General features: G+C 44.3%; 1 pseudogene; it reads left to right on the forward strand.

Annotated features, from left to right (window-relative positions):
• The first annotated feature begins 4,891 nt into the window (after positions 1–4,891).
• Positions 4,892–6,151, forward strand: LOC110591250 (annotated as a pseudogene).
• The last annotated feature ends 2,278 nt before the right edge of the window (positions 6,152–8,429 follow it).

Below are 8,429 nucleotides of genomic sequence, written 5' to 3' on the forward strand. Positions count from 1 at the left end.
TGAATAAGATATACTCAGTTTTTTTTTTTTAAAAGATTTTATTTATTTATTTGATAGAGCGAGAGAGCACAAGCCGCGGCGACAGTAGAGGGAGAGGGAGAAGCAGGCTCCCCGCCAAGCAGGGAGCCCGATGCGGGGCTCAATCCCAGGACCCCGGGATCATGACCCGAGCCGAAGGCAGACGCCTAACCATCTGAGCCACCCAGGCACCCCAAAATATACTCAGTTTTATAATGAGGTGGAATAAATTGAAATCAGAATTAGTTAACAAGGAGGTGGACAAGGTCCATTTCAGTATTTAAATAGACTTGTTTAAAACTTCTCCATGGAGGGGCTCCTAGGTGGTTCCATCAGTTAAGCATCTGCCTTCGCCTAAGGTCATGATCTCAGGGTCCTGTAATGGAGGTCTCCCTGCTCAACAGGGAGTCTGCTTCTCCCTCTCCCTCTGCCCCTCCCCCCCATTCCCACTCTCTCTCTCAAAGAAATAAAATCTTAAAACGAAACAAAAAACTTCTCCATGGATACAGATATATCTATATGTGTGTAAGATACACATACACAATTTTTTTCTGGTAATTTTTTTTCTGGTGATAATCATGAACAGTTATGTTTAGTTTTCAAGTTTAGTTTAAAGCTGTCCAATTGAGCTTTCTAACTATATACTAGTGACAGTATCTTTTTAATAGAACAAGTGTTACCTGGGCAGTGAGGATATAGCCCATTTTAATTTTTTTCTGTCTTCTTATGTTAAAAACTGAATACATGCTATTTTAAAATTAAATCTCATTACCCATTCTATTATCAAAAAAATTGGGGAAGGGGGCAAAGTCATCACATTAAAGTTAGAGCTGGTTTACAAAAACATGATTTAAGACATCCTCGAGGAATCCAGATTTTTTCCCGTTTACATATTTATTTCACTGCCCATTTACATCCAGATTTTAGTTTTGTATTATATTCTAGTAAAAAAAAAAATTCTGAAAAAAAAAAACCACCTCAAGACCTACTAGAATAGACAGTTTTTATTTTATTTTGTTTTGTTTCTAATGCTAACAAGTTATTATATGGTCTTATTTTAAATAGAGCCATGGAAGTGTCAGCGGGGGGATATGGGTTGGGGAAGGATCTACATTTTCATGAACTGTACTCAGATTTTGAGTATAGTATGCTGTTCCTCACAACTATGGGTACTTTTATACTTCCTTGTTCCTCACAAAGTATAATTGTTTCATGTTTTCCATTGTCCAGCCCCCAAAAACCTTGACTGAAGAACCAGCAGTCTGTGCCGGGTCTGAATTCATCATTAGCACCCAGGGTAACCTCAGTCCACAGAATGTAAGAAGACAAGTGAGGCAATGTTTGTGGAGTCCAGCAGCTGAACCCGCTCCACAACAGAAGAAATGCCCCAATTGTCCTTCCTAAGCAAAAATTGCCATGATTCCCCATAAACAAGCAGTTGTCCGTTGACTGTTATAAATAGATTTTAATATACAACCAGCTGTCTGAGAAAGAGTTTATAACTGTTGACCAAAGACACAGTAGGGAAGAGAAATGGGAGGTTTCCACATAGCAGGAGAATGGCTTGTATGCAATGAGTGAGGGTGCACACAGATCCCCCATTTAAAATATGTTAGCATGCCTGAATTCGAGCTAAAATTAGGGGATAGCACAATGGGCTTCATGTGGGAGTCTTTTCAATAGAGACTGTATTCTTCTCTGATGGGCACCCTTGAATTCGGGATTGTGAAATAAGTAGGAGTTACCATCAGACATCCTATAAAGTGCTAGTCAAAAGGAGATATTTCAGAAGATATATAGCAAGAGGCACCAGTTTGGCTGTGATAAGAACTAACTTCTGCCCCTATCTCTTCCCCATTTCCTGTACTGCTTTTCTTTATCTTTGCCAAAATGACTGTCCTTCTTTGCCTTCTTTCCCAATCTCCCCAGATAACAACTGTGAAAATGTTCTGAACAGTTTATTTTAACCAGGCCCAATCCCTGGGGCAAGATGCAGTCTCAAAAATCTGATGGGCTATGAGAGAGAACAAGGCCCAGAGCAGCCAGCCAGGGCACATGCCTCCGTACTGCAGCAGGATCCCACCCACGGCTGCTCTGAGTTCTGATCAGCCAGCCGGAGATAAGTGGATGTGGCTGAGGCTGAAGGTAGATGTGGTACTGTTGCAAAGCTCAGTAAAACTAAGCAAGGAAGGACAAACGTGCCTCAGAGAAATATGGAAATAGAAGGGTGGGGACAGCAGACAGACACAGGAAAGCAGAATCTAGAAGGAAAGATTTAACAGAATGTTTCTCCCTCCTGTAAAATAAGTAGGAATGAAGAAAAGGACATCTTAATAGAAAATAGTACACTGTGTACATTTTTAAATGTACATTTTTCCAAATGAATTCCTAGTTTGATCTCCACCCTCTAAAAAATTCTAAAGGGATCATAAATTTTTAAAAATCACTTAGATAAAAAAATAAGACTACCATGATTGCTTTTGAACTATCACCCATCCTATGATCCCAGCTTACCCTGAAAGTGACATGGGTGAGAAAGTTTATGTTTAGTTTAAACTGGATATATTTTTTCCTTCTGGTTGAGACACATGTAATTTAACACCAGGTCTTATTTAAGAATTACAAGTTCTATTTTAAAGATTGAAAAACTTTAAACTGAGTAGGCAAGAGAATGAACCCTTAGAGATGTATACCCAGAAGATTTGAAATATTTGATATCTCATACTACAAACTTGTAAATGATTACCCTTTCCTTGGAAACTGCCATTCCTCAGTTTCCTTTCATAAAACAGCACCTCCCTCAGAGTGTTGTAATAGAGCTAAGTAAGTGGGAGAGTGCCTTGCCCATGGCACCCAGTAGTGTAATATAGAACAAATTAATGTGCTTTAAAACTTTCCACTGCTTTTTTTCCCACGGGAACTTAGAGCTTTAGTATTCAGACACAAGTGCATGTCAGCTTACAGCTTGATGAATTTTCACGAACTGTGCATACCCATGGGACCACCACCCAGATTAAGAACATTCCCAAAACCTAGAGAGCGCCCTTCATACTCCTCTATGGCCACTATTGCCCCACCTGTCAACTAACAGTAACCATTATCGTAACAATATCAGTTTTGCTTTTTTTAAGATATATATTTTTAATTGTGGTAAATAGACAAAATAAAATTTACCATCCTAACCATTTTTAAGTGTACAGCTCTATGGCATTACATATGTTCACACTGATGTGTACCATTATCAGCTTCCACCTGCAGAACTCTTCATCATCCTAAGCTGAAACTCTATACCAATTAACAGTCTCTACCGACTCTGCCCAGGCCTTGTCAACCACCATTATATTTTCTATGTCTATGAATTTGACTATTCTAGGTACCTCATATAAGTGGAATAATATATTATTTATGTTAGTGTTGCCTAAGAGATACATATATCTAACATAAGAGACCACAACTCTGGCACTATGGTTAAAGAACTTATTAATGATAATTAAAAAGCTGCTATAGGGGCGCCTGGGTGGCTCAGATGGTTAAGCGGCTGCCTTCGGCTCAGGTCATGATCCCAGGGTCCTGGGATCGAGCCCCGCCATCGGGCTCCCTGCTTGGCGGGGAGCCTGCTTCTCCCTCTCCCTCTACTGTTGCCCCTGCTTGTGCTCTCTCGCTCTATCAAATAAATAAATAAAATCTTTAAAAAAAAAAAAAGCTGCTATAATTAAGCTAAGCAGTCATTAGTCAGAAAGCTCCTTAAATGACAAGGAGAAACTTAACCTTTCTATGAGACCAAAGGCCCAACCCTCAACCATGGGTCAGTGTCCAGCAACATCCACCACACCCAGAGATTCCTAGGCTCTCAACTGACACTGACTAGTAGCTAACGCCTTAGTGTCCCGCATCCAAGCTAGCCCATGACAGAGTACTCCAAAGAGGCTGGAAATGCTAGAGGGTGAGGAACTGACGTTCCAAGGCCCAGGTCAGCTTTGGGCCAGCCCCAGGCCTATGATACAAAGAAGGACAAGAACAGGGGGAATAAGTTGTATCCCAATCAGAGACCTATTCAACAACAATACAAGTTTTACCCTCACCCCAAGGGCAAACACACACCCATTCCAGCTCCTCTTTTCCCCACCTAAGTGACCTTGAAGGTGTCACTAAGCCTGGCCAATACACAATCTAGAGGAGAGCAATATTCAGACATTTAGACAGAACAGGCCCGGCTCCCCCCAGTGAGGGGGATGACGGGATCAGCGCTAGAGGGGCCTCCACCATACCAAAGACAAGTGTCCAAGGAGACGTTACTCCCATAAATCCATCCATCTTTGAGAAACAGAAACCAAATTTCACCCTCCCTCCCAAGAGCTCTCACCACTATGAGGACTAATCCCAGTCCCTCGCTGGAGTCCTGAGACTTGAGCGGCTGCGGCGCCAGTGGGAGCTTCCCTCGTATCTCCAAAGCAGGCACACTTTTCTCTCAGGGATGTGTTCAGGTGGTACACACAACTTGTGTTTGTCATCCTAGACCATCAAGAAGAAAAGTCCGACTTCAGGGACGACAGACCGACCCGGAGGAGCCAGGAGCACACAGGAGCGGCCCTTGAAGGAACAAAGGACAGGAGGGTGGACACTGTCATAGCCACAGCCCACACTTAAGGGCATCAGTAGACGAGGTGGTCATTTACATCTCACACCCCCACCAGTCCCATGAAATGCTACCAGGAAGCTTCTGGACCATTCCTTCCCTGACAGGGACCGGAGCAGCAGCTACATACTAGCGGACCAGAGGGTAAAGCCGCGTCATCTGGCAAAAAAAATCTCAGTCACATGGGACGGCAGAATCCAGCTGAGAGAATCCAACAGCTCTACCCAGCAAAAACGCATGACCAAAAACCCAGAGCCCATTGCTCAACGCCAACCTCAATTGGGTTGCGCTGCGTCAGGCACGGCTGCGCGGTGGCCACGCTGCGTGCGGCCCGAGGAGGCGGCGTGCGCATGCGCAGCTGCTGTGGTCGAAAGCCGTGTGTGGGACCTGGGGCTGCGCGAAGAGAACGACGTGGGCGTTCGGCGCTCCTCGCTTCTCGTCTGCCTTCCTGCGGGCCGCGGGTCTACTTCCTCAAAGGGGGAGTTAGGAGGCTTTCTATTCAGAATATCCTGAGTGTTGCATGGATGGAAAACCCATTTCAGGGCGCCTGGGTGGCTCAGTCGTTAAGCGTCTGCCTTCGGCTCAGGTCATGATCCCAGGCTCCTGGGATCGAGTCCCACATTGGGCTCCCTGCTCAGCAGGAAGCCTGCTTCTCGCTCTCCCACTCCCCCTGCTTGTGTTCCTGCTCTCGCTATCTCTCTCTCTCTGTCAAATAAATAAATAAAATCTTTAAAAACAAAACAAAACAAAACAAAACCCATTTCACAAGAGAAGGTTGAAACCAAGAAAGCCCTCATGAGCCAGTGTGCGAAACCAGTGCTCAACATCAGCTACAGGCAGCTTGTGACCAGAGCGGCCCAGTTGAAGTCTTTCCGTTGCTCCACCTTGGAAGAGCCTGCCATGCATCCAAGTGCGAGTTCTTGGCCAACCGACACATTACAGTCCAGCTGAATGTCTCACAGCGGACCTTGGAATCCTGCATGACTCACCTGCAGTACAAATGGAACCCGTGTAAGACAGTCACATGGCTGACATTAGCTCCCACTTTCAAGAAGCAATAGGCTTCACTGACTATGTCAGGGTAAGGCGAAGCAAGGTCCTGGTCCACTGTGAGGCTGGGCTGTCCCATTCACACACCACCTGCATGGCTTACCTAATGAAGACCAAGCAGTTCTGCCTGAAGGATGCCTTCGATTACATCAAGCAGAGGAGGAGCGTGATCTTGCCCAACTTCGGCTTCGTAGACCCCAGCTCCTGCAATATGAGTCTGAGATCCTGCCTTCCACACCCACCTCCCAGGCTCCCTCCTGCCAAGGAGAGGCAGCCAGCTCTTCATTTATGGCCCATTTGCAGACAGTGAACCCTAATATGCAGGGGTCCTACCGCACATTCCCTACCTCAGTGCTGGTTCCAGTGCCTCCGCATTCAGCAGTCTCAGAGCTCAGCAGGAACCCCACAGCCACAGCCACATCTGCAAAAACTGGGCTAGGGGATTAGCCCAACCCCAACAACTGTGATTTTATTTTTTAGACTCAGACATTTCATACAATACTGAAAACCTCACTATTTCCCACTATGAGTGATAGTAGTCACCAGGCCTGCAAACGAACTTCAGACCAACCTTAGGAATGGGTTTTTGGGACTGAAGGAAGGTCAAGGTATTATGAGAGCACAGCATGTGCTGACTACTGTCCAGACCCAGTGCCTTCTCAGGACTGCACTTCTCTGTACACTGATTAGTTCACCTTTTCATTTCAAGCTTAAGGCAATAGATAACCTGTAGCAAAATGGAAAAAAGCAGTTGCTAGATCAAGAGAAAAATCAGTTATGAAGCCAATTCATTTCAAAGGAAACACAATTTCACCTTACTTTAACTTTGGCAATCTCAGAATCTGTCTCCATTGCTTCAGGGCATAAGCTTTTCATCATCCAGTCAGGAAAATAACCCCACAGGGTTTGTAGGGACGCAGTCTGTGTGCTGATTTGAAACCTCAGATGTTTTTGAGACTCCTTCATGAGTCCAATGGAGGCAATTGGTTGAAGTAGTGAGATGTTGACCTTTCTGGGTGTCCTGTCCCCTGTGGGTTCTTCCCTGACTTTGGACTTTGCACTATTCTTATTCATACTTGAGCCTTTCTTATTGTACCTCTCCTCAAACCATCTCTTCTGTCATTTGAAAAACGTTCTTCAGATCTTATACCAAATCAGGCCTTTGAGGTGGTGGCAGCAGATGGAAGAAGAACAAAAATACCTACTGTCTAAGTCAGGTGGCACTGAAACAGTCGTCTTCCCCAGCTAGTTGTCCTTGTATGTGCTTGTCTCATTTCTTACAAGTGTTTTCTTCCCTGCCCCTAGGGGTTGTCTTCAAGCTGTTGACTTCGGGGATTTACAGATTTTGCAATGTGGTATTACTACCACATTTTTTGTCTGCAGGTTATTTCTTCAAGGGTAAAAGCAGTTATTCCCTAAAACCCATACAAATGTGAAGAAAAGCAGTATGTTACTGATTTTTGTTGTTGTTGTTGTTGTTTATAGTACAAAATAAAAAAAAACAGAGCCAGAAGCACAAAAACAAGCAAGGGCTACCCCCTTCTACTGCCACCACTCCAATCAGTCTTACTCTCCAACACAGCGCTGCCTTTATCACAGCCTTTAAATATCCTTCTGCACAGATGTGGGCCCTTGTCTAAATCCTACAGTGTAGGACTGATCATGAATCCTAGAAGGATTGAATTCAGGTAAGAGAATCTTATATTCCCAGGGCGACAGCAACACCTACTCCTGCTTATAGAGTAGAGGTGCAAGAAGTAATAATACAGAGTGTTTCTTAAACTAAACCCAAAAGTGCAAGTATATAATAGTAAATAGATGCACGTATTTGGAAGGTGTGCACTGACAGACTGTATCAGTCCAAATGCTGGCAACAAACACAGATGTGGACAGTTTATAAGTTATAAACAATCTAACCAACTTTGTATCCTCCAAAGCAGTGCTTCTTGGACTTCAGCAAACATCAGAATCACCAAGAAGACTTGTTAAAACATAGATTGTTGGGATGCCTGGGTGGCTCAGTCAGTTAAGTGCCTGCCTTCAGCTCAGGTCATGATCCCAGGGTCCTGTGGGTTCAAGTCCTGCCCAGGGCTCCTTGCTGAGCAGGAGCCTGCTTCTTCCTCTGCCTGCTGCTCTCCCTGCTTGTGTGTGTGTGCTCTCTCTCTCTGACAAATAAAATCTTTAAAAAAATTTTTTTCTTAAAAAACACAGATTGCTAAACTCCCTCCCCAGAGTTCCTGATTCAGAGGTCTTTGGTGAGGTCCAAAATTTACCTATCTAACATGTTTCTAGGTGATGTTGGTCTTGAGACTACACTTAGAGATCAACTAATCCACATTACCTATACCAGGACTAGTAGAAATAAGATGTTCACTAAGCGTATATCAATTCATTGATAATAGGCTATGCCTAGCGTGTTTTGCAGCTCTCGGATTCTTAAAAAAGAAACCCATTAGGTAGGGGCACCTGGGTGACTCAGTCGGTTAAGCCGCTGCCTTCGGCTCAGGTCATGATCCCAGGGTCCTGGGATCAAGCCCCACATCGGGCTCCCTGCTCAGCGGGGAGCCTGCTTCTCCCTCTGCCTCTGCCTGCCTCTCTGCCTACTTGTTCTCTCTCTCTCTGTCAAATAAATAAATAAAATCTTAAAAAAAAAAAAAGAAACCCATTAGGTAAAAAGGATGAAATTTACTAAGTCTGGAAATTATCCAAGGAAGTACCCACATAA

The sequence above is a fragment of the Neomonachus schauinslandi genome, chromosome 7 (genome assembly GCF_002201575.2).
Source record: "Neomonachus schauinslandi chromosome 7, ASM220157v2, whole genome shotgun sequence".
NCBI classification, from domain to species: domain Eukaryota; kingdom Metazoa; phylum Chordata; class Mammalia; order Carnivora; family Phocidae; genus Neomonachus; species Neomonachus schauinslandi.